Source organism: Pleurodeles waltl, chromosome 6 (genome assembly GCF_031143425.1).
Source record: "Pleurodeles waltl isolate 20211129_DDA chromosome 6, aPleWal1.hap1.20221129, whole genome shotgun sequence".
In the NCBI taxonomy this organism is placed as follows: domain Eukaryota; kingdom Metazoa; phylum Chordata; class Amphibia; order Caudata; family Salamandridae; genus Pleurodeles; species Pleurodeles waltl.
In genome coordinates this window covers 73,806,054-73,812,259 of record NC_090445.1, presented here as the reverse complement: position 1 = coordinate 73,812,259, position 6,206 = coordinate 73,806,054, and positions in this window count along the sequence as shown.

The window sequence follows — 6,206 nt, the reverse complement described above, 5'->3', positions numbered from 1 at the left end:
CACCTTTTTGATCTGTTTTTGAGCGCCGAACGCGCAGCGCCAACCCCTCTACCGCCGGTTGTACATCTCCCCATTGAATGCCTGGCCGCCCCGGCAAGCCCAGCAACTCCGAAACACGAAAATCCCCAAAAAACAGCCACAACATCAATGTTCTGAAAAGTAGGGTCTCATGCCCATTATAGCAAATATCTTCCAGAACTAGTAGCAACCTCTTTAAAATCGCCAGAGATATTGGCTGACGCACACGCCCCGTCACCCTCAACAATTTTTCCCAGCCCTGAAGGATCCTAATACCCAGTTCCCCTGCCAAGGGAGGGTAACTCCAAAAGAGTTTCCCCATAAAACCCAATGCCGACAACTTACCCGAAATCGTGACTCTGGAGTGCCCTTTCCCAATACAATCCATAATAAATAGTACTACATCCTCCACGACCTCTTCCTGCCTCACCCATCACCGCGCCCCGGATCCCAGGAACTCTTCCCATGCTTTCACATATGCCCGCCGTGTGGACGGTGCCAAAGAGTTCATAACCAGTCGTAGCATCCGGAATTGCCTACTCTCCACAGCGCTTCCGGCATGCGAATTCTTCTCAGCGCCACGCCCGTGGTTAATCCATGGAACCGCTCCCACTGAGAACGAGACAAAGCATCAGCGATGTCATTATTCACACCCGGAACGTGTCTCGCTCTAAAATGTATGTCATTCCGCAAGCATTGCAGGACAAATATGCGCATTAGCTGCAATACCCCGGCCTCGCGCGCAGACTGACGATTAACCATCTGCACCACCGCCATGTTGTCTACCCGAAAAAGCACCCGCGAGTGCCGAAACTCCGCACCCCACAAGCAAACCGCTATTATCAGCGGAAAAAGCTCCAAAAACGCGATGCTGCGACCCCCATGCTTCCATTCACTCGGCCATTCTTCTGCGCACCAATGCCCCTGCCCAGTACAGACCGAACCCCGATGACCCCGCTGCGTCAGAAAAGAGCTGCACGTCCCATTCACAATCACGCCACACCCTCAGGGGAATGCCATTAAATGATTCCAAGAGCCTGGCCCACTTGCGCAAATCCTCACGCACCCCCACCTTCAACTGCACATGATGGTGTGGGAGGGCATGCCCCGATAACGCCAGAGAAAGTCGCCTGCAGAATGTCCGTCCCGCTCGCATCACTCTACAAGCAAAATTCAAGTGACCCAACAGCACTTGTACGTGCCACACCGTGACCTTGCGCCTGTCCAACATTCCGGAAATCCGCATTACCAGGTCCGCTTTTTTATCGGCCGGCACCCTGGCCATGCCTGCCACCGTATCCAGCTCGATCCCCAAAAATGACAGCGCCGTACCTGGCCCCACTGTCTTCTCAGGAGCCAGGGGCACACCCAGGTCTCCCATGATTTTAACAAACCAGCCCAGCACCGCCGCACAAAGCGGGCTGTCTGCCGGCGCCGCGAAAAAAAGTCATCCAAGTAGTGTGTTACCCATTGGTGACCCGTAATTCTCCTGAAAATCCACTGTAGAGCAGTACTAAATCGCTCAAACAGCGCACACGAGCTGGAGCACCCCATAGGCAATGCCTTGTCAACATACCAGCTTCCTTGAAACTGGATGCCCAACAGCTCAAAATCCTCCAGGTGAACTGGAAGGAGCCGAAATGCCGACTTAATGTCGGTTTTTGCCATCAAGGCCCCAGGGCCCAACTGCTCCACCATATCGACCGCCACATCCACCGACGCATAGGACACCTTGGTGAAGTCCTCTGGAATGAAATCGTTGACTGACGCTCCTTCCGGCCTAGACAAGTGATGAGTTAACCGGAACTGCCCCCTTTCTTTTTTAGGGACAACGCCAATAGGCGACACAATGAGGTTTTTCAGGGGCCAAACCGAAAAAGGACCCGCCATGCATCCCTCACGCACTTCTTTTTGCAATTTTCCCTGGACCAATTCCTCTTTACCACGAACGGACCGCAAATTTTCCACCCACCGACGCACCCGTGGGCCCTGATAACCCAACCGAAAACCTTTGCGAAAGCCCCGCACCAACAACTCCGCGTCTCCCAGCCTGTCATAACCTGCCAAATAAAATTCTAGGCGGTCCACTTTAACCGGCGTAAGAGCCCTTACCTGCAACTCCTTGCCGCCGGTGCTGCCCCTCTCTCCCGCCATAGCCATTACCCGGACACCCACTTTGGGCTCCCCCCGAGCCACTGGAACTCTGCTGCCCGCCACATGATGGGACTGGATGCCGGCCCCCGCACTTGGAACATTCATGCCGAAACTTACAATACTCCCTGGTACACAGTCCCTTATTGTAGTCCCAGCAGGCCCCAGAGCGACCGGTCCCCGTACTATTGGAGCCACCTGGGCTGCCTTACAACAACGCTCACTAACTGGTCAAGAAACGCACCAATCCACCGACTACGTGCAAAAGAAACACGGAGCCACTGACAGAGCCCTGGCCACCAGGTCACCTTTTCCAAAATGGTGCCTGAGGCCACAAAATGTCCGGCTAAATACCATAGCCCACCCACCCTAATTGGCACCCCGGACGCCCAACTGCGTCGCGGGTCGTGCCACCTCTCCCAAAAACCCCGGGGGGGAACTCCTCGTTCCTCCTCTTCCCCCCCGAGGCTCAATTTTAGCAAACACAAGTCAGCAATTAGGAACAAACGCCTCCAAGCCCCTTTAGTTGGCCATTGCATAGAAAAACAGCATCAGGAAAGAGAACGTCAATGGACCATCCTAGAAAAAATTACTCCATTATATGGCGATCAGGACAAATGTAGAAAGAAAAGGGAAGTCTTTTGGGTTTACTTTTTCGATATGGTAAATAAAGGATTGAATGACAGAATACATTTTCCTTTAGTGAAGGTGCATTGGTCTTTATGTCCTCCACCACAAGGTACAGCATATGCATTATGCTTATGTGTTAGGAAAATATATTTTTAAACATCTATATATATTTATTGTTTCCTGCTTGGGTTATTTTTCGTCTGATTTTTTGATGTCCCAGGATAGATAGTGGGCTCTAATTTGGTATTTCAATATGAACCCCACTCTTCAGTATGTTCTGGATACTCTCCCTTGATGGATTGTCACTTAATTTGCATTCGTGGCATTATCTTTCCTCAGTATTGTGTCCCTCGTTAGGGTGGGTTTTGGCTTTGCCCTTCTTTTGTGCTAATCATACAGTAGAAGCATATTCATTCCAAAATGGCGCTCACTCTGGTTGATATTTTATGACACTTCCCCCCCCTATGCCAGCCTGGTGTCCATCGTCTGTTTTGACTGCCCGCATTCAATTTATACTAAAGTTCGGACTAACATGGGAATCTTGTTAGCCGTCAGCGTTCCTCTTCTTGATATAGCCTAGACAATATCATTGGGACTGTGAAAACTTCTGCCTTGGCAGCGTCAACAATACAAGGGATGTTTGCAGCCCCTCATTTTTGGCTATATATGCAGTAAGCGCTGGTATCTGCTTTCTCGCACCATTAGTGCTGACAAGTGTGTTTATGGAGTAGTCACTTACGGAGGTTGTACTTCGAATAGGTGCATGATAGAGGCGCAACGCTTCTGAATCTGGCAACTGCAGTAATATAAGGTAAGGGAGAGGAAATATATCGAGTTACCTGGTACTTTTTAGTTACTCCAGGAGACATCGGGGGCTTGGTCCTCCCAGCCATAGTTTCTGAAGTTTAGTAGTTACATACGCTTTTATAATTTAATGAATATGTTTGATTTTGTTTAGGCATTTTTTGATTAACAAAACGGCAAGAGAGGGATTACTCTCGGTGGAGACTAATGATAGAAATTCCAACAGTCCTCTTGCTTTAAAGTAAGGAATTGTCATTCTTTCATACTAACTTTCAAATAGAGAGCCCATCGGTATTAATAAAGAGATCACCCCTTGGATGACCTACTCCTTTGAGATAAACCACTAAGAGCACGCTTATTTAAACCAAGAAGAACACTCTTTCTCTATTCATGATTTAGCAGTATGAGATCACACTCCCCATACAGTGGTTTGAGGACACACTCCTTTTTCTTTTTCCTGCATGAGTATCACATGCGATGGTGATATTGGAACTCACCATTTTCTTTCTTTCTTCTTTTTTCTTTTTTTTTCTTTTTGCCGGCCTTTCTCTTTCTTTTTTCTTTTCTTTCTCTTTTTAATATAATATATTAGGAGGTCTCAAGATTAGAGATACACTCATTTTGTGTTTTTATATTTACGAAATATAGATCATGTGAATATTCGATATTTCCCTGGAATTATTTTATTTCTGTCAACTGTTTGTGCCCTGATAAAGGTGAGTGACCCGACTGGGCCACTTTTCACCGAAACGTAAGTCGGCCCTGCTATGTAAGAGAAGGACACCTCTCTGGATCAGCATTGGTATTTCTACGTAATACATTCTATACTACAATTACCTTATCCTTTCAACAGAAAGAAGGAACAAAGGACATATATAAAAGAAGAAGAATCAAATACAAGAAAGTTGGATTGAAAATACAATATAGTCTTCATGAAGGACCCTCTTGGGACATCTGAGTCTGTGTATTAGGACAATTATTTAGCATTATTTTGCTGTAGTACTCCTGGCGAGACTGGTTGGCCCGCTTGTGGTAGTACACTTGTTCCCTGTAGTATGATTCATGCTGGGCCTTTTATATCATGTTGGGTCCTTGCCACATTTTTTAATTTGGTATGAGTGAACTAGTATGAGTGTGATTATTGACTTTTAGGTTATGCACTTTTTCCAGGTTCTGTATTTGACTTAATTATCAGTTTGTTGTACCTTTTAGGTAAAATAAGGTTGGTGAATATGTATATCATTCAATAAATTTAATATTAACTATTTATATTAGATATATTTATATATCCTTGTATCTGTTGTACCATTGAGACTCTCTTTTCTCAGGCACCTGGGATTCCTTCTCCAGGTACCCAGAGTGTTCTAGGGACATTTTTTGTATTGTGATTTGTTCTCCCCAGTCCTATTTTTCTATTGGGGTGCCCTTCTTGTTGTTGAATATTCTACAAGCACCAGACTGGTCCAGAAACTTTTCAGCAGTACCTCTGCGTGGTGGTAGGTGGAGCCATGCAGCTTCGCACTGATGCCATTCTGGTCTAGAAAGGACATGCAGAGGTGCTGCTCGTGCACTGTCAGTTCTTTTGTTTCTGTGCCAATTTTCAGTGTGCAAGAGAAATGTCACCTTCGGATCAGACAGGTTTTAAGCCCTATAAGCACTGTTGCTAACAAATGTCTGTGACAGATCCCCATCAGATTTACCTGTCGAGTCACAACTCAAAGGCCTGTAGTGATTGTGCATCAATCAATCCAAAGACCGGAAGGCTTTGTGACAAGACTGGTCCAAGTCAAAAGTTCAATCCTGTTTCAGATCCACAAGTCGCTCCAGAGGTTGGTCTTCGTCTCAATCAAAGTTGTCCAGCAAGTCCAAAAAAAGCACAAGGAATCTAAGCAGAACTTGTCCTCTTCCCGCCAACCACACTCTCTTGAGAAGGCATGGGGATGCACTATACATCTTGATCTCGCTTGCATGGTCAATCAAATTTGATTCCTATCACGCTCCTTGTCGTGGCACAACCCACCTTTCCGGGGTCATCCATGCTCTGAAACTGATCAAAGAGTTCCACAAGGCTATTCTCACACTCTTTGGATCCTATCTGACTCCCTCTGGCGTTATTGACGTTGGAAGACGAGGTACTTATGGTCCGCAGTCACTGCAAGTTGGTGCCGATTCAACCTTGACCAAGTCTTCATTCGGGCACTGTAGAGTCATCACTTCCTCCACTTGATCTGCCATTTGCACAAGGCAGTATATAAAGAAGGAGAATGATGGACTGCTTGAGGTAATCTCAGGTACTGGTAATCACTCAGGCCACATGCCAATCCTGGCCACCGCAGACCATGGACTAAGGAGCGCTCTCCACAGTGGCAGGACCAGGGGTTGAGATAAGCCCCAAATTGAAAGGTATGAGGCTATTAGTTTCCTTTAGGCCAGTAATTCTGGTTGTGATATGGCTGTCCAATCCCGCCCCTCCATCATAGTTTTTGTCTGAATCCATGCCGAAAGGATAATGCAGGTATGTGTTATCTCCTGATGATCCCTAACTAGGATGAAAATCGGTCCTGGGTTGTTTGTGTTCCAGTCCAGGGAGGACCAGGCTTGGC